Consider the following 21064-nt stretch of genomic DNA (forward strand, 5'->3'; position numbering starts at 1 on the left):
AGCTGGTCGACAGAGATAAACTGGAATAAAACATCAATAATGTCAGTGAAGAATCAAACAGTACTTTGGGCAAGTACGTTGATAAATGTGGAACTAACATTATAATTTTACATAAAGTCTTGCAATGGATCAAGAAACAGATACAACTCACCAAACTATTGCCCAAGTCATTCAACAAAGAGGAAAAACCAGGCAACTGATTGCAGCAAAAAACGGAACCAACTGGTGAGATTAATTTTGGAATTGGGGTGCGAAAGTACAAATACAACTATGGATAATAATTACTTTGCATGTTGCAATTATTGTTGTATTTTCGACTCTGAAGTAACAAATGCATACTTTGATCATTTGAATTCCGGAGAGATGAAATGGAAAAAAAGTTAGAAACGTAATTGTACATAAGAAAGCCCGAACTACTGATCGATATACTTCGAATGTAACATGACATGGATTTGAATATCTGCTTAAACAGGATGCGGGCGGAGGAAGAAAGGCTGCAACAATGACTTAACAAGAATAATGGCAACAGTGACTGTTAAAAGGATATTCTCGCTGGGAGAGAAGCATGCTGGGATTTTTCTTCAACATGTCGATTAAAACCAGGTGCCTGTCGTGAAGAGACTGTGGTCTGGGAGCTGTGTTCTGAAATTCCTGTATTGGCCCAGACAAGGGAAGTTGTTTACATTAACAGAAACACTGCGTCTCTGATTTATATAGCTGCTATGCATGGGATATGTAAAATGAACTCAGTGTGAAGGCGTCTTTCAAAAGTAATTTCAGTGGTAGTTCGAGCCATGTGATCGGTTTCTGGTTACACAATTGGCTGGATGACAGATAATCTTCCGGAGGCGAATGGAGAATTGTGGATAAAAAGCCATGTGAGTCCTTTGTTTGGCAGCGATAACTGAAAGAGACCGACCATCGCAAGTAGACTTGTACCCTGAAGGATGCTTCCGAGAAGGGGAAAATAGATTCTACATCGAGGATATTTAATGGCCAATGTTTTCCTCAACTGGGTAGTATCTATTTTCAGTTAAATAGTTAAAGTTGACGTTTACTTAAAGTTGATGTTCAGTTAAATTTAAAGTGCAGTTTAAGTGTTAAAGTTCAGTTGAAAGTTGATGTTCAGTTAGTAAAAGTAGAGTGATGATTTAATGAGTTGTAACTGTTCATGTTTGAGTTGGTACGAGAAGTGTAAAATAAAGCAATAATTGAATTGCTGTCCTTGTTTGCCTCATTAAATGAAATGCTTGGAATGTGTTTATATGAAAGCTGCATAACAAGAGTGAGGTTTGATGAGGCTCAATTGTGCTCCAATTCGCTAATTCTCAATTGATCAAAGGGGGACTAACAGCGAAATGTCTGAAGAGCATGATGAGAATAAGGTCAACTTTGCGCAAACAGGAGAACTGCTGCAGTTAAGGAACAGGAGCAATAAACAGAGGCCGTCAGAAACTATAATTGGGTAATAGCGGTAAGACAAGAGCATTTTACGGGACAAGTGGATCTTTAATACCTTAATGAGAGAGAGACTGTGCGAGCTCGAGTGAGTGAGCAGAATGTGTGGGTGTGAATTAGAAGTGGTGAGAAACATAGTATGAAAAACGATGTGAGAGAATGAACATGAGAAAGTTTGAGAGAGAAAGATAATCTGTGAGAGAGGTTATGCAGGTGTGTGGGAAAGTGTGAAAGAGTGAGTGAGAGAGTTTGCAAGTGTGTGAATGGGTGTGAGATTGAGGATGTGACAGAGAGAGTGATTGAATGAGTTATGGAGTGAAAGAGTGTGACAGAAAGTGATGGAGATTGTGAAGGAATCAACAGAAGAATGTATGTGCGCAAGAGGCGATGTGTGTGCCAGAACGGACGTGAGTGCCAGAGTGGAAGTATGTACCATCGAAGATGTGTGTGCAGACAGGGTTTGTGCCAGAGGGATGTGTGTGCCAGAAGAGGTTGTGTGCGCCAGAGAGGATGCGTTTTCCAGAGAGGATGTGTGTGCCAGAGAGGATGTGTGTTCCAGAAAGGATGTGTGCGCCAGGGATGCCTTTGTGCCAGAGAGGATGCGTATGCAAGAGGAGATGTGTATGCTAGAAGAGGATGTGTGTGCCAGAGAGAATATGTGTGCCAGACGGGATGTGTGCCGGAGAGGATGTGTTTGCCAGAAGAGGATGTGTGCGCTAGAGAGGATGTGTGTGCCAGAAAAGGATGTGTGCCCCAGACAGAATGTCTGTGGCAAAGAGGATGTGTGTGCCAGAGAGAATGTCTGTGCCAGAAGTGAGTGTGTGTGCCAGAGAGGATGTGTGTGCAGAGGGAAGGTGTGTGCCAGAGGGAAGGTGTGTGCCAGAGGGAAGGTGTGTGCCAGAGAGAAGGTGTGTGCCAGAAGAGGCTTCATGTAATAGAGACGATGTGTGTGCCAGAAGATCAGTGAGGGAGGATGTGTGTGGAACAGTATGTGATAGAGAGGATGCGTGTGCCAGAGAGGATGTGTGTGCCGGAGAGGATGTGTGTGCCAGAGAGTATTTGTGTGCCAGAGAGGATATGTGTGACACGGAGGTTGTGTGTTCCAGAGAGGATGCATGTTCCAGAGAGGATTCGTGTTCCAGAGAGGATGCGTGTGCCAGAGAGAATGTGTGCGCCAGAGAGGATGTGTGTTCCAGAGAGAATGTGTGCGCCAGAGAGGATGTGTGTTCCAGAGAGAATGTGTGCGCCAGAGAGGATGTGTGTTCCAGTGAGAATGTGTGTGCCATAGACGATGTGTGTGCCAGAGAGGATATGCGTGCCAGAAGAAAATGTGTGTGCCAGGAAAGTTGTGAGTGCCAGAAGAGGATGTGTGCGGCCGAGGGAGGTGTGTGTCAGAGGATATGTGTGTGCCAGAGAGGATGTGTGCCGCAGAGAATATGTGTGCCAAAGGGGATGTGAGCCGGAGAGGATGTCTGTGCCAGAGAGAATGTCTGTGCCAGAGGGGATGTTTGTGCCAGAGAGGATGTGAGTTGCAGAGAAGATGTATGTGCCAGAGGGAAGGTGTGTGCCAGAGTGAAGGTGTGTGCCAGAAGAGGATTCATGTGACAGAGAAGATGTGTGTGCCAGGAGATGTGTGAGAGATGATGTGTGTGGAACAGAGGATGTGTGCGATAGAGAGGATGGGTGTGCCACAGAGGATGTGTGCGATAGAGAGGATGTGTGTGGAACAGAGGATGTGTGCGATAGAGAAGATGTGTGTGGAACAGAGGATGTGTGCGATAGAGAAGATGTGTGTGGAACAGAGGATGTGTGCGATAGAGAGGATGTGTGTGCCGGAGTGAATGTGTGTGCCGGAGAGGATGTGTGTGCCGGAGAGGATGTGTGTGCCGGAGTGGATGTGTGTGCCAGAGTGGATGTGTGTGCCAGAGTGGATGTGCGTGCCAGAGTGGATGTGTGTGCCAGAAGAGGATGTGTGTGCCAGAAGAGGATGTGTGTGCTGGAGAGGATGTGTATGCAGAGAGGATATGTGTGCCAGAAGAGGATGTGTATGCAGAGAGGATATGTGTGCCAGAAGAGGATGTGTGTGCCAGAGGGGATGTGTTTGCCAGAGAGAATGTATGTGCCAGACATGATGTGTGTGCCAGAAGGGCATGTGTGCGCCAGGAAGAATGTGTGTGCCAGAAATGATGTGTGTACCAGGGAGGGTGTGTGTGCCAGAGAGAATGTGTGTTTGCCAGAGACAATGTGTGTGCAGAGAGGATGTGCATACCGGAGAGGATGTATATGGCATAGAGGATGTGCGTACCGGAGAGGATGTGTGTGCCGAGAGGGTGTGTGTACCGGAGAGGATGTATATGGCATAGAGGATGTGCACATCGGAGAGGATGTGTGTGCCAAGAGGATGAGTGTGATAGAGAGGATGTGCGTGCCCGAGAGGATGTGTGTGCCGAGAGGATGTGTGTGATAGAGAGGACGTGTGTGCCAGTGGGGATCTGTGTGCCAGGAGAGGATGTTTGGGCCAGGAGAGGATGTGTGCGGGAGACGATTTGTGCGAGAAAGTCGATGTGAGATACAATGCAAGACATGAAGCATTTTGTTTGGGAGTGGAGTTTGGAAACTCGTAAGAGACAAGCATCTGAGCGGATTCTGAGGAGAAATAGCAAACTATCTTGTGTGTTGATGAGACCGTCATAGTTTCCTGCAATTGTACATTGTCATTCGTGTTCTTCTTCAAACGTGTGTATATTGGGAAACCTAAGGAGGAGTACAGGTGTATTTTATCGTAATCCATTTTTCATTGTTTAATAATGTTCCTTTCTTGTTGCCAAAACAAAGTAGTGGTTCTGTGACTCTGTTAGTCCACGTTTATTTTTTTTTCTTTTTAAAAGTTGCAATCCTTTGAGCCAGAGTTTCATTCTGGGATCATCCCATCCCGTTGTAACATCGACTGGAATTGTTACAGAGCGGGGACCTGCCTGGAATTTCAAAACGTTGAGAAAGGGTAATTGGATTCTTAGTAAAAATTCAATGGAAATTTTCACACGTGGAAGGCCAGTTACTGGATGCTGAACGGTAAAATTATTTTGTTGTTTATTGTGCCACAGTTAGAATGCAAAATGCCGTTTATAAATTGCTAAGACGTTCCTGAAAATGGAAGGTGTAACACTGATGGGTTTACAGAAAGTAACTAAGACTTAGTTAACTGAATTGGCAGATAATTTGGAATGAGAGTGACTTGTCGGGGAAAGGAAAGGTGGAATTATTGAAAGTCTCGCGAAACATTTAAAATTGCAAGGGTTGTCTGACAGACCAAGTTCTTCGAAAAGTGGGGAAATTGGACACAAGAGGGAGCTGGAGAAATTAATCGCTGCCGACTGCGTATTTCTCTGTTCAAGCCGAACAAAGATCCACCACCATCCAGTTATTACATAACCTCCAAACAATTACCACTTATAGATTGAGACACAAGAGCCAAACTATGAGACAGAAGAGAGAAGAATGCAAAGTGTTTAAGGAAGATTGAAACAAAGAAGTGAGAATTCGGCACCCCTCTCCGCATGGCAGCATCAGGGCTGCCTGAGCACCACATGCGGTATTGAGAAGTCTGAGCTGAACCCCATGCTGATTGATCTGAGAAAAGTCAGGTATGGAAAGGTCTGGTCTGAGCACTTTCCTGAACTGAAAACATTCAGAAATTCCGTAAATGAGGTCCTTGAGAAAAGCATTAACTCAATCTCAGAACTGGAACAAACAGTCAGCGGGTTTTCAAAGCAGTTACTGGAGTCTGAGAACAGAATGAGAAAGTTTGAGGATAACAACATAAGCAACGACAAACTCCTCTTTCATTTACTCTATCGAAATAGGCAGTTAGAGGACAGATATGAGTACCTCGAAAAATTCAGGAGACTAAATCCCCTGTGAATTTATGGGGTGCCAGAAAACTCCGAAGGCGGGGACATTATCCATTTGGTCAAAAGCTCTTTCAATGACCTGGAGAAACTGCCAGTCGATGTTCTACTACAACTCGAGCGGGTTCATAAATCGTTGCAGCAAAAGCCGTTGAATACTAATACACCCCTGAGATAACCGGTGGTAAAATCGCTCAGATTCCGGACACAAGAATATATTCTCACGAAGGCTTGAGGTGAGAAAAATCTCCAATTGAACGGAAGGCGATTCATGCTACATAACGATGACTCGCCACATCTGGAGTGGTAAACATGTGATTATACAGCTATTAAAAAGCAGCTTAGGGAGAAAAGCATAAGGTTTCAAAACATTGCCCGGTGAGGCGGAGAGTCCACCTCAAGGATGCAAGCAAAACCTTTTCATCTGCATTGGAGGCTGCAGAGGGTTTGCAACATCTGGGCATCAGTGCGAGCCGATTGGAGGGTAAGCAGCTGGAGCGAACTTTGCACCACATCGCATGTTACTTGCTGATATTATTTTCCAAGTGGCAGAGATTTACTTTTTATCTGCACTTTGCTTTATTCAGTAATGTTCAGAAAGTTTTAGCCAGTTCACATAACGGGTGGGGATATGAACACTTTGATGGGCAGGGTGGAGCAGTCTCAGCTGACCGTATCCATGGACACGGCTGTGCTTATTTAGACGGGAGCGTTAACTCATGTGGCTTATCACCAATGGAGCTGTCGGCTTCAGAGTCGGAACATCTGCTCTGGAGAATTATAGTTATGAGACTCAAGTAGACATTTGATGGGTTGAATAGCGAGCCACTTTTGTTGGTTTAAGCACATTTGGTTTTCAGCACTTGGAAATGGATCAAATTTGCAGTTAAACGTTTTATGTATACAGTTTTTATCTCACAGTGATCCCAAGTAAACCATGTAAAAGCCATTGTATTGGCAGTACATTTTTCTTTATTTTTCTCCTTCCCCCCTCTCTCAAAGCTTTCTTCTCTGATGTCAGGCTACTTGCCCAGCTGATACTCCGGTCAGATCAATTAAATGCAGATTATTATGGATGTGTTCAAGGTAATTCGCGAGAATGTAAAAGGGTAATATAAACCTCTTCAGGGAAAAATGCTCTCCGAGCTGAAACATCAAAGCTGCAAAATTGTATTTTTAAAGGAAACACATTTGTCAGATAAAGAACATAGTAGCTGGGCAGATGTTGGACAAACCAGGTCTTCTTTTCCTCTCACCCATCAGGGGGAATAAGGGGTTTAACAATCTTATTTCACAGACTGGTGAAGTTTTGTGTCCACTCACAACATACGGACAATGAAGGCAAATTCGTATTGCATAACGGAACAGTAGAAGGCACGGAACTGTCATTCATGTGCCCCAAATGAGAATGACCCACAATTCATGAAAACAATCTTCAAACTTATCTCAGCTAAAAGTACAGGATTGTTCTTATTGGGTGAGATTCGAATTGTGTTCTGTCCCAAATGGGAGACTGGCTCTCAGCATCATCAAACCCCTGCTCCAATATAAGCAAATCACTGAGCAATCATGTTCCTGAATCTGGGCTGCTGGACATATGGAAGCTTGTTTAGACAAGAGAGTTAACAGAGACTTTATATTTTACTCCAAAACTCACTGCTTTCACTCTCGCATTGACTATTTATTTACAATTGAGTCAGAGTCTCATAGAATCATTGACAGTGACATTCTCGCTATAACTCTCTCAGATCATAAATCCATAGACTTGTGACCTGGGTCAAAAATCTACTCCAAAGAGATGGCGTTTGAATGCATCTTCCTTAAATGATGATGGGAAAATAATTACAACGTTGTCTATAACTTAATACTGTCCCTGACTCTATGAAACAGCGTGAAGGAACATTTAAGGGACCGCATCATATCATTTACTTGTTCCAAAAGGAAGAAGAATAAATTAAACTGATCAAATGCAAAAAGGTAATTCACGATTTAGAACAGCAACACAATAAGCAGCACTCATTAGCTTTGATGGTCACCCTCACAAAGGCTCGCCGAGCTCTCCATACTTGACATTCAGAACAAGTTGAAGGGTGTTTATGAGTTGCAAAACAGAGACATTACGAGCATGCTAACAATGAGAGCCTTGATAGTGGGGAAGGAAGCCACCTGGTCCATCGAGTCTGTAACGATTCTCCAACAGGACATCCCACCCAAGCACTTTCCCGTAACTCCACATATTTACTCCCGCTAATCCCCCGAAATGGATGAGTTAACTGAGGATTTGAACTATTTAAAGAATAAACTTGAAAAAGCAAACTTGGGGACGGTTCAGTGAAGTTCAGGCATTCGAAGTAGTTATGGACGATGGTGGAAAATACACAGAACAAGAAAATGAGGTTCTGGTAATTCAGAGTTGGTTAAGTGAAAAAATATAAAGCACAACAGACGAAAGATGATTGGGAAAAACAGGAATGCAGTGTGAAGGTTGTGATGCGATCAGCCATGGACTTGTTCAATGGTGGAGCAGTTTAGAGGGACCGGGGGGTCAACATTTGCTCCTAATGTGTATGGTCGTATGAATTGCAAACTTGAACCTATGCAGAACAGATGAGGATGGACGACAAATTCAAACAATATTTAACCCTGATTCCGAGACTTCGATTTTCTGATTCCCAAATTCTGACAACTAATTATTCAGACTCTGAGAAGTGAAATAATTAGTTTGCAATCTTCACTGTCATCACTTACCTTTTAGGTTACTGGGTACTTCCGATAAACCTTGTGGGATGTTCATGTAAACAAATGCATCAGGACCTGATTAAAGGAATTACAATCATGAAATCAGCTATGTGCAATATCAGAAAAATCTGCAATGTTTAATTCACTGCGCAATTTTACTGTACCAAGTGTCGGTAATTCTCTCAGTATTTTCTCCAACTTGGGTAACCCACGGTGCATTTCCACAAAGGATTTCCACATCACCCTGAGAGCCCGAGAGCCTTTCTGTATCACCAGATTTAGGAGAAGTTTGGAACAGTCCGAGAGGTTCCCACTGTCTGCGATTTCATTTACTTTCTGTAAAGAAAAATAAGGAGCGTATTGGAAAACAGAGTGAAAGGTAAGCACTGGGAATGAGAAGGAAAGGATCTGTTCAGGGATTTCCCAGGTGTTTTGAGGACAGGAGGCAGTCCCTGGACTGGGTCCTGATCCGTTCTGAACACTGAATAAAGATCACATTTTGATTCCGTCCTTAATTTAAACGACATATAAATAAACCAAATTTTTAATTTAAAATAATTTTCAAAGAGAGTGAGAAATCCCAGAGAACCAGCAATAATTTCAATGGGATTAATTTCATCTGAACTTCCGTGCCCAACATGACGTCAGATTACTGTTAGACTATATGATCCACTTTTTTATTATGTTGTGGCAGTGTATCATGTAAATGGCAAACACCGCTGCCATGTGTGTCGATAGTGGAGGGTGTGAATGCTGATGTTGGTGAGATGGGGTGTCAATCAGGTGGCTGTTTTGTCCGGGATGCTGTCGAGCGTCTTGAAAGTTGTTGGAACTGCGCACATCCAGGCAACTGGAGACGATTCCATCACACTCTGACTGTGCCTTTTAGACGATGAATAGGCCTTGGGGAGTGAGGAAGTGAGTCACTCTCCACAGAATCTCTAGAATCTGACCTGCTCTCGTCACCAGTATTTTGTGCCTGGTACAGTTCAGTTTCAGGTCAGCTCCGATCACTTTGGCCATGTGCATCTGGAACAGACAGCCTGATAAGCAGGAGGTCAAATAAGTTAAACTTTTGTTGATTCACTCACCGCCTGCCGCAGACCCAGTGCAACCCTTTAGAACGTTGCTAGCTCATTCAATGGTGGCGCTACTGAGCATGACTTGTTGATGGATATTTCAGTCGCCACCCAGAGTAGATTTCCTGCCCTTGCCATCCTCAGTGCTTCCTCCAAACACTGTGTCACATGTAGGGGGACTTGTTCATCAGATAGTGGGCATTGTAGGCTGAAACCAGCAGGCAATTTCATTGCCACGCTTCCAACCGGCTTAATGAGACTTCAGGGAGTTCAGACTCAATGTTGAGAATATCCAGGGCAATCCGCTCCCCACTGAATGTCAAGGTGCTATCACCTCTTGTGGGTCTTTCCTGTCAGTGGGACAGGTCATAGCCAACAATGATGAAGCTGGTATTTGGGACATTGTCTGCAAGTATGATGTTAAGAGTTTCATTGTTTCAGGGTACTGGTTGACTCGTCAATGGGATAGCTTTCGGAGCCTTAGCACTGGCCCCACATGATGAAATTCATAGGGTCGACAGGGTTGGAAATGTAATTGTAATTTCCGGATTAACCTTTCAGTTTCAATACTTTTAGAGTTTGCAGCCTTTTAATAAAACTGAGTTGCCTGTTAGACTCTTCAATAGATAATCACACTGTTTTAGAGCTGGGGGTCACACGTAGTCCAGGCAAGGACAGCAGATCTCAGTCTACAAACGACATTATTGATTGGTATGGGTTTTTACATCAATGGATAATTTTTTCCTGGTCAGCATTACCGAAACTAGATTTCAATTCAAGATGTATTAGTTGATTATCATTTCCAAAATATTCCATACTGGGATTTTGAAAGCATGTGTCCAGAGTATTCGCCCGCATTATTAGTCAACAACGTTGTCTACATTGGGGCAGGGGTGTGCTGGTAATTTGGCAACAAGTGCAGGTTAGAGACTGCGAATTCTGCAAGCGTTACCTGTGCATATGTAGAAACATGGAAACCAGGAGCAGAAGTAGAACATTTATCCTCCGATCATGCTCCGTCATTTATTGAGATCATAGCTGACCATCTATCTCAATGCCATATTCTCGCTTTCTTTCCGTATCTTTTAAAAATGCATTTCTTTCTTGAACATATTCAGTGACTTGGCTTCCAGAACCATCAATGGCAGATAATTCCACAGATCCACTACCCTTTAAGTGAAAAAAATTCTCCTCCTCTCCTAAAACGTCTCCCATATTCTGAGACTGTGCCCCCTTGTTCTCGATTCCCCAATCATGGAAACGTACCCCGTGTAGGTCGTCTGTCCAGTGCTGTTAGAATTTTATACATTTCAGTCAGATCTCAAAGAACAAAGAACAGTATAGCACAGGAAACTTCATAATGCTAAAGTGCAAAGGGACTTGGGAGTCCGAGTCCAGGATTCTCGAAAGGTAAACTTGCAGGTTGAGTCCGTAATTAAGAAAGCAAATGTAATGTTGTCATTTATCTCAAGAGGCTTGGAATACAAAAGCAGGGATGTACTTCTGAGGCTTTATAAAGCACTGGTTAGGCCCCATTTGGAGTACTGTGAGCAATTTTGGGCCCCACACCTCAGGAAGGACATACTGGCACTGGAGCGGGTCCAGCGGAGATTCACACGAATGATCCCAGGAATGGTAGGCCTGACATACGATGAACGTCTGAGGATCGTGGGATTATATTCATTGGAGTTTAGGAGGTTGAGGGGAGATCTGATAGAAACTTACAAGATAATGAACGGCTGAGATAGGATGGACGTAGGGAAGTTGTTTCTATTAGCAGGGGAGACTAGGACGCGGGGGCACAGCCTTAGAATAAAAGGGAGTCACTTTAGAACAGAGATGAGGAGAAATTTCTTCAGCCAGAGAGTGGTAGGTCTGTGGAATTCATTGCCACAGAAGGCTGTGGAGGCCGAGACGTTGAGCGTCTTCAAGACAGAAATTGATAAATTCTTGATTTCTCGAGGAATTAAGGGCTATGGGGAGAGAGCGGGTAAATGGAGTTGAAATCAAAAATGATTGAATGGTGGAGTGGACTCGATGGGCCGAATGGCCTTACTTCCGCTCCTATGTCTTATGGTCTTATGGTCTTATGGAAACAGGCCCTTCGGCCCTCCAAGCCTGTGCCGCTCCTCGGTCCAACTAGACCAATCGTTTGTATCCCTCCATTCCCAGGCTGCTCATGTAACTATCCAGGTAAGTCTTAAACGATGTCAGCGTGCCTGCCTCCACCACCCTACTTGGCAGCGCATTCCAGGCCCCCACCACCCTCTGTGTAAAAAACATCCCTCTAATATCTGAGTTATACTTCGCCCTTCTCACCTTGAGCCCGTGACCCCTCGTGAACGTCACTACTGATCTGGGAAATAGCTTCCCACCGTTCACCCTATCTATCCCCTTCATAATCTTGTACACCTCTGTTAGATCTCCCCTCATTCTCCGTCTTTCCAGGGAGAACAACCCCAGTTTACCCAATCTCCCCTCATAGCTAAGACACTCCATACCAGGCAACATCCTGGTAAACCTTCTCTGCACTCTCTCTAACGCCTCCACGTCCTTCTGGTAGTGCGGCGACCAGAACTGGACGCAGTACTCCAAATGTGGCCTAACCAGCGTTCTGTACAGCTGCATCATCAGATTCCAGCTTTTATACTCTATACCCCGTCCTATAAAGGCAAGCATACCATATGCCTTCTTCACCACCTTCTCCACCTGTGTTGCCACCTTCAAGGATTTGTGGACTTGCACACCTAGGTCCCTCTGTGTTTCTATACTCCTGATGACTCTGCCATTTATTGCATAACTCCTCCCTACATTATTTCTTCCAAAATGCATCACTTCGCATTTATCCGGATTAAACTCCATCTGCCACCTCCATCTACCATCTGCCCAATTTTCCAGCCTATCTATATCCTGCTGTATTGCCCGACAATGCTCTTCGCTATCCGCAAGTCCAGCCATCTTCGTGTCATCCGCAAACTTGCTGATTACACCAGTTACACCTTCTTCCAAATCATTTATATATATCACAAACAGCAGAGGTCCCAGTACAGAGCCCTGCGGAACACCACTGGTCACAGACCTCCAGCCAGAAAAAGACCCTTCGAACACTACCCTCTGTCTCCTATGGCCAAGCCAGTTCTCCACCGATCTAGCCACTTCCCCTTGTATCCCATGAGACTTAACCTTCTTAACCAACCTGCCATGTGGGACTTTGTCAAATGCCCTACTGAAATCCATATAGATGACATCCACGGCCCTTCCTTCATCAACCGTTTTTGTCACTTCCTCAAAAGACTCCACCAAATTTGTAAGGCACGACCTCCCTCTTACAAAACCATGCTGTCTGTCACTAATGAGATTGTTCCGTTCTAAATGCACATACATCCTGTCTCTAAGAATCCTCTCCAACAACTTCCCTACCACGGACGTCAAGTTCACCGGCCTATAATTTCCTGGGTTATCCCTGCTAGCCTTCTTAAACAACGGGACCACATTCGCTATCCTCCAATCCACAGGGACCTCACCCGTGTCCAAAGAAGCGACAAAGATTTCCGTCAGAGGCCCAGCAATTTCATCTCTCGTCTCCCTGAGCAGTCGACGATAGATGCCATCAGGCCCTGGGGCTTTGTCAGTTTTAATGTTCCCTCTCATCCTTCTGAACTGTAGTGAAACTGACAAACTTGAACAAATCCCTCCTCTTCGGACAGTGCGGCCAACTCTTGTGTCAGCCTCCGCTATATTTTCTCTATGGCAAATATATCCTTTCAAACCTGCACGCAATACGACAGCTGTGGTCTTGCCAAGGCGCTGTACAGCTGCAGGTGGACATGCCTAATTATGATCAGAAGTCCTTTTGCAATGAAGGCAACATTCCATTTGCCTTCCCAGTTGCTTTAGGCATCTGCCTGTGCACTTTCACTGATTGGTGTACAAGGACACCCAGATCCCTCCGGCTGTTTATGCCCCAGATTATTTCAGCATTTGAATAATACTCTGTTTTTCCACACCGGAGTGTATAATCTTACATTTAGTGGCATTCTCCTGCATCTGCCACTCAAATATCTGCTCACCCACTCACCTTGTCCAAATCACTTTGACAACTCCTTGTATCCCCCATTCCCTTAATCCCACCCAGTATTGTTGCATCAGTAAATTTGAAACTGTTACATTTGGTTCCCTCATCCTGATCATTTATATGTTATGAGAAAAGCTGGGTGTGAAGCCCTGATACCGGTGGTACCGAACAAGTCACTGCCTGTAATTTATTCTCACTCTCTTTTTCTTGTGTATAAATCAATTTGGATCCACGCTAACAAATTATCCCCTAACCCAGCTGCTTTAATTTGGCCAATGATTTGTTATGAGGAATCATATCAAAAGCCTTCTGAAAGCACAAATGTAAGTCTTCTACTGGTTCCTCATTAACTATTCTACTAATTACATCCTCAGAAAACTCCTGTCGATTTTTAAAGCATTATTTGCCTTTTATAAACCCATGCTGGCTTTTTTCGATCCCGTTAATGTTTTCGAACAAGTTGTAAAAAAATTTCTGGGAACTTCCCCACTACTGATGTCCGGCTAATTGGTGTGTAATGCTCTTTTTTTTTCTCTTCCGACCTTGTTAAATAGTGGGATTACATTTACAACCCTCAATTCCGTAGGAACTGCTTCGGGGGCTCATATCATTTTGGACAATGACCACCAGTGCATCCAATATTTTCAGAGCCACTTCCTTTAATACTCAGATGTCGAGTATCAGGTGCTGGTGATTTGCCACTCTTGAAACCCATTAATATCCCCATCACATTTTTCTCACGAATATAGATTTAGTTCAATTCCGCCTATTCATGTGGTTCCCGAACATATTTGGAAGTTGCTTTTTTCTTTTCTGTGCCCTCTTTTGTGATGACAGAATGAAAGTTTATGTGCAATTCAACTGTCATTTCTTTATTTTCCATTACAAATTTCTTTGCTTTTGATAATAAGGTAATAAGGTTTGATAATAATTGTCTTTAGTTTTCTTTTTTCTTCGCATGTTTACAGAGGCTTTTACTGTTAGTTTCTACTTGTCTGCAATTTTAATCTCAATCTAATTCCTGCGCTGGATCATTTTTTAATCTTCTTTTGCTGAATTCAAAACATTTCCCATCATCAATCTTGCTGCCTTTCTATGCAAATTTTATATGGCTCTACGTTAGTTTTAATATTATCCCTAATTTATTGAATAAGCCAAGTTTGAGCCACATTTCATCAGTTTTTTGTGCCAGACAGGAAGTAAGCATTATTGTAATTCATGAAAACGTTGTTTAAATATAAACCATTTCCTATCCATCATCAACCACATAAGTCAGGTTCCGCCATCTATCCTTGATAATTCGCATCACAGACACTCTTAATTTCATTTGCTTAGATTTAGAGCTCTTGTTTCAGATTCAAATCTTTAACTTTCGAACTTAATGAAACGTTCTGTCATTTAATAGGTGCTCTTCTCCAAGGGAACTGCACAGGATTGTGAATTAATCCTTCATTACTCATTGCACAGTATCTGATTGAGAATAGGCTGTTCGCTGGTTGGCTCTTCAATGGATTTGTCTAAAAAGAACACTACAGGAATGCCTTCTCTTCTATACCATTGCTACTTTGGTTTGTCCAATCTCTGTGTAAATTTAAATCATCCATGATTTCAGTTGGACCCTTATTGCATGAATTCTGGATTTCGTGTTTAACACCTTAACTTCTATACCCCACATAGGCTGCAGCATTGCATGATATCAGATCATCAACACCGTCAATTGGGAATAAATAAATAAATAAATAAATTCTGGCCTTGATGGTGAGACGCACATCCAGGGAAGAATAAATCAAAAAAAGAGAAGCTCAACTTGTTGATGTTGGGGATTGAGGAGAAAGGGATAAGGAACTTTACCTGGTCGCATACAGTTTTAACATTTCAATATTAAGTTGTCATGCAGTCAAAACAAGGATGTTACGAGAGTTGAGCAATTATTGTTCATGTGAGAATCTGTGAATGTTGGAATAATTCCACTCGGGCGGAGCAGAATATGGGATGTGTTGGTGTACGTTTTCAAGATGCTGAAAGCAAGTAATGAAATCAATGCACAGCAACAATGGGGAGCAGTTGGGTATTTCGTTCCCAAAGTTTTCATTTGTGTCCCTTTCCCAGTTTTTGTTTGACACATTTCCATCATTCCAACTTTTTTGTGTTTTAAGCTGCTTTTCTCCCATCTGCCTTTGTTGCCTCTCACTCTACTTTTATCACTGCCACTAAAACAATTTTTTTTCCCAGAATTATACCCAAACCGTTTCCTTTTCACAGATGCTGACAGATCCTTTGGCTATTTTCAACTCTGCAGATCGTTTTGAGATCACACTATTTACTATGTGTCTCCTTTTCTTTCCTATTTTCCAGTTTCCTTCCTGTCAACTTCTAGGTTATGACGGGCTGGCCTCCATCTCCGCTCCCCCCTTTGATTAGTGCAGGTATTTCCTCTGGCTTTTGCTCCACCATCATTGGTGCTATTTTTCTGGGTGCGAGATCCTCTTTTGCCTTCAGTTTATCCTTGCTTTTGATCTCCTCCAACTGTGCCTGAAGGAGTTTACGTTGTACCTCCTTCAGCTGTTTGTCTGCATTCTTTTCATCTTTGCGATGTCTCTCTACTGCATGGGCAACATAATCCACAAACTCTCGGTAATTTTTTGAGTCCAAGCCCACCACTTCCTCCAGCCTTGTCTTAGCTGGGGCTGGCAAGCCCTCTAGGATTGCAGCCCGGAACATGGAGTTGGTCAGTGGGTCTATTAGAATGTCCCTCTCCGTGTCCCTTCTCCACCTTTTTAATTGATTCTCCACATACACAGCTGCATTCTCCTCCTCACCCAGTGGCTCTCCCTTTAGGGTTTTTACATCCATTCGATTGGGGTACATGTCCCGCAGTGCCTGCCAGATGTCTTGGCGGTACTGGTCCATTAGTATCCCATCCACCGCTGGGTCATAAGTTGCGGTCAGGATGCCAGCACGTCTCATTACTTCCGCCATTTGGTCCATTCCTAGCACCTTTGTCAGGAGAGCTTTGATGTCGCCCAGTGCCATCCTTTTTCCCACCATCCCTGCCTCCAACTGTCCAATCCACCTTCCAGCCCCATCCAAAATATTGGGTAATTCATTAATTAAATTAGGCAAATCCTGACCTGACCAAGGGATATACTGCGGTCTGCCACCCTTCAGAATCACCGGGAATACCCTTTTCCCTCTCCTATCCACATCTGGAAACTTTACAGGTGGGTGCCTTTCCCGCCTTGATTTTCTTTGCACCCCTAACATTGATTGCCTCCCTTCGTCTTCACTACTCTCTTCTGTTTCTCCTTCCGTCTCTCTCGCCATTCTACCTTCCTCTGGGTGCTTCCACCTCCATCCTTGTGATGTCTCACTTGCATACTCGCAGAAATCAGTTCCTGTTTTCCCCTCATATTTATTTCTAACATTTTCTCCTCCCTCTTCTCGTTCTTTTTCCTTTTTCATTACCTTCTTTACCCATTCCAAAAGTTCTACCACCTTTACTTCGTCCTCCAACTCCTTTCTCCTTTGGTTCAGCCCATCCAAATCCTCTTCTGTTTTCCTAGCTGCTTCCTCTATACCTTGTTTCTTTTCTCCCTCCTTTCGTGCCCATTCCTCCTTCGTCATCTGTTCTATGTCATATTCTCCCTCAAAATTCATTGTGCCTGATATAACTGGGTACAGTCCCGTGAAGCTCTGTTTCTCTAAGTATGGGGGTGGGGCTACGTTTGGATCTTCCAATTTTGCTTTTTCCTCAAGTTGTACTGGCATCTGCATCCTACCTCCCCTCCATACCCCTCTTCTCTCTTTCCCTTCTTGTTGGAATAGGGCTAATATCTCTAACTCCTTTTCTCGCTTTTCCCTTCTTTTGCTCGATTTATCCTTAATCTTATAGTTCTTTATCATTCCCTTCTGGTCCTCACACCTCTCTATGGACCATGTGCCTTCCTCCGGCCACTGTGTATTGGTCTTATTTGTTCTTTTGGCCCATTTTTTAGAGACGTGTTCTATATCTCCCCTAAGGGCTGGGAACTTATCCCCTAATATCTCCACTGGTGTCTTAACTTGGTGCGCCATTACTCGTCTTTTTGGATCACTGTCACAATTTTTGTCACTTAGTCTGTCAGAGTTAGGTATTACAGTGATTATTACTTGCTGTATTGTTTTTCCGTGCTCAGTCCCCTGTTTACCTTTCCTTTGGATTTCTTTTGCCACTATTTGTAATTCTAACCGGGGTCCTGATATCCACTTCCCCGTAGTCCCCTGTCCCGGCACTATCTTCCTCTCCCGGGCCAGAGGGTAGTAGGTTTTCACTTGCTCGTCTATGTGTATAAGAATCCTGTATTGGTCAGATCCCTTTATTAATTTCTCTAGGGTTTCCAATTTTATTTCGTCTATCCAATTCCTATCGACTACTCTTTCCCATTTTACATACGGCCACTCATTCTTTATCTCCTCTAAGTTAATTATGTGTGTAATCTTTTTCCAATCCAGTGTTGCTTCCGTTTTTTTTATTATTTAAAGATTAGTTATTTTCAATCTTGTCACCAGGCAGTTTTGTCAGGGTAATTTTTCAAGTTGTTAGTTATTACCCTACCTATATTCCGACTCTCTCTCTTATTTCTGTCCTTCACGCTGTTTTCTCAGACCAGTTTGTTCAAATTGGTCTTTTACTTCCTCTATTCTAGCTGCTACTCCCCTTTCCTGTGGTTAAAATCCACTCCTGTGCTTTTGGCTACTGTATTAGGTCAGAGAGTGATCTCTCACTGATCTCTCTCCCTCTCGGTTGACGTCCCTTACCCGAGGTCCTGGGTAGGTTTGGACTGGCAGATTTTCCCACACTTACTCTCTTCTGGGCAAGTCGTGACCTGAAAAACCCGCTCCAAACCGCTTGACTTAACCTAATTGCATTACTTTAGCTTTCGGCCTTTTTCCCGTCTCACTTTTTACCCATTCACAGACAATACAGTATTCGCAGCGCGCTTTTGCATGCAAAAATTCTGCTCTTCGGATCAGACTCAGTCTCTCAAAATTTTTACACAATTTGGTTTTACCTGTGCAGGATATCTTTTTGGGTTGGGGAGATCCAGGACCAGCAGAGAGCCGGGCGCACCGGGCCTCGAGAAAACCCCTTTCTGACAACAAGGATTTACATGCATGCAAGTCTGCTTACCTTGTTGACAGAAGGCCGGCTGGGGACTTCTCGGTTCCGGTTGGACCACCGTCTCCGCCACTCCTTCCAGATGCTTTTCTGGGCGATCTCTCACCAACCCTGCTAAGCAGCGCCAATTTTGTCGTGGTTCCCCAGGACGACAATTTATTCACATTAATTAAAACAGAGAGTCTGAGCAGCGATCTTCCAAGCCATAGACTTTATTTCTCATCACAAGAGACAAAGCCGGGAGCGTCCGGAACACTCCAAAGAGCCCTTGGGCTTACAGTCTTTTATGTACATTTCAGCCTCATATTTCAAGATCCTCCTCTCCCTTTTACAGCCTGTCCTTGGTTGTTATCTTACCCTACAGCCCTATCTTTCTTTGGCCACCATTATTTTTAGTTGACCCTTTATCTGTTTTCTTTGCAATCGGTCGCTCCCTGTTATATCTCGTTGTCTCTTAAACCATGGTGGTTATAACTCTTGCTCTTATCTGAACTTTTCTGTTTGTACAATAATCGTGGTTTTGTAAGCTAAGGCCGAATGTGTTTAGAAGAAAAGACATTCTCTCTGCTGATTTATGGTCCACTATTAAGTTGAACCACCGAGCAGTCTTCCTTGTTTTCTTAAGTGACTATTGTCTGCTTTCCTTAATTAGTGATTGCTATATTACTTCTCTAGTTTCTCCACTTTGATCATATCGACTACACTTGATTATATTAGGTCACACGAAGTTATTTTAGGTTATATACCCATCTCACTACTCACCTAAATCTGCTATATCATTTTACTAAAACCTGTGAATCTGAATTTCATACCTAGCTCATACAATATCTAATACAATTTCCCTTACACTATCTCAATGGAAACAAATTAAAACATGCTACCGTGCAAAGGGACCTGGGGGTCCTTGTGCATGAGACGCAAAAGCCCAGTCTGCAGGTACAACAGGTGATCAAGAAGGCAAATGGGATGTTGGCCTATATTGCGAGGGGGATAGAATATAAAAGCAGGGATGTCTTGATGCACCTGTACAGGGCATTGGTGAGGCCGCAGCTGGAATACTGTGTGCAGTATTGGTCCCCTTATATGAGGAAGGATATATTGGCATTGGAGGGAGTGCAGAGAAGGTTCACCAGGTTGATACCGGAGATGAGGGGTTTGGATTATGAGGAGAGGCTGAGGAGATTGGGTTTGTACTCGTTGGAGTTTAGAAGGATGAGGGGGGATCTTATGGAGACTTATAAGATAATGCGGGGGCTGGATAGGGTGGAGGCGGAGAGATTCTTTCCACTTAGTAAGGAAGTTAAAACTAGAGGACACAGCCTCAAAATAAAGGGGGGTCGGTTTAAGACAGAGTTGAGGAGGAACTTCTTCTCCCAGAGGGTGGTGAATCTCTGGAATTCTCTGCCCACTGAGGTGGTGGAGGCTACCTCGCTGAATATGTTTAAAGCGCGGATGGATGGATTCCTGATCGGTAAGGGAATTAAGGGTTATGGGGATCAGGCGGGTAATTGGTACTGATCCACGTCAGATCAGCCATGATCTTATTGAATGGCGGGGCAGGTTCGAGGGGCTAGATGGCCTACTCCTGCTCCTATTTCTTATGTTCTTATGTCAGGCAGCAAATTAGAGGAGTAAATTGGAAGGAGGTATTCTCGGGGAAATCTACTGAAGAGAGGTGGCAGTTTTTCAAGGAATGTCTGTCTAGGGTTCTACAGGACAATGTTCCGAGCAGACAGGGAGGAGTTGGTAGGTTAAAGGAACCGTGGTGCACGAAAGCTGTGCGGGACCTAGTCGAGAAGAAAAGGAAAGCTTACAAAAGGTTCAGAGAACTTGGCGAAGATAGGGATCTAGATGAGTATACGGCTTGTAGGAAGGGACTAAAGAAGGAAATTAGGAGAGCCAGAAGTGGTCACGAGAAGGCCTTGGCGAGTAGAATTGGGGAAAACCCGAAGGCGTTCTATAAATATGTGAAGAGTAAAAGGATGAGACGTGAAGGCGGGAAAATCTGTACGGAACCAGGAGAAATGGCAGAGGTGCTTAATGAGTATTTTGCCTCGGTTTTCACAGAGGAAAAGGACATGGGTGGATGTACTGTGGGCTTCCGGTGGACTGAAAAGATTGAGTATGTGGACTTTAACAAAGAGGTTGTGCTGGAATCTTTGAATGGCATCAAGATAGATAAGTCGCCGGGTCCGGATGGGATGTACCCCAGGTTACTGTGGGAGGCGAGGGAAGAGATTGCAGAGCCTCTGGCGATGATCTGTGCATCATCGATGGAGACGGGAGAGGTGCCGGAGGATTGTGGATGTGATTCCTATTTTCAAGAAGGGGAATAGGGATAGCCCAGGAAATTACCGATCGGTGAGTCTAACCTCAGTGGTTGGTAAGCTGATGGAGAAGATCCTGAGGGACAAGATTTATGAGCATTTAGAGAGGTTTAGTATGCTCAAGAATACTCAGCTTTGTCAAATGTACATGGTGCCTTACGAGCCTGTTGGAGTTCTTCGAAAATGTGACTAAACACATTGACGAAGTGAAAGCGGTAGATGTGGTTTATATGGATTTTAGCAAGGCGTTCGATAAGGTCCCCCATGCAAGGCTTCTCGAAAAAGTGAGAGGGCATGGGATCCAAGGGGCTGCTGCCCTG

Source organism: Mustelus asterias, unplaced genomic scaffold (assembly GCF_964213995.1).
Source record: "Mustelus asterias unplaced genomic scaffold, sMusAst1.hap1.1 HAP1_SCAFFOLD_725, whole genome shotgun sequence".
Classification (NCBI taxonomy): domain Eukaryota; kingdom Metazoa; phylum Chordata; class Chondrichthyes; order Carcharhiniformes; family Triakidae; genus Mustelus; species Mustelus asterias.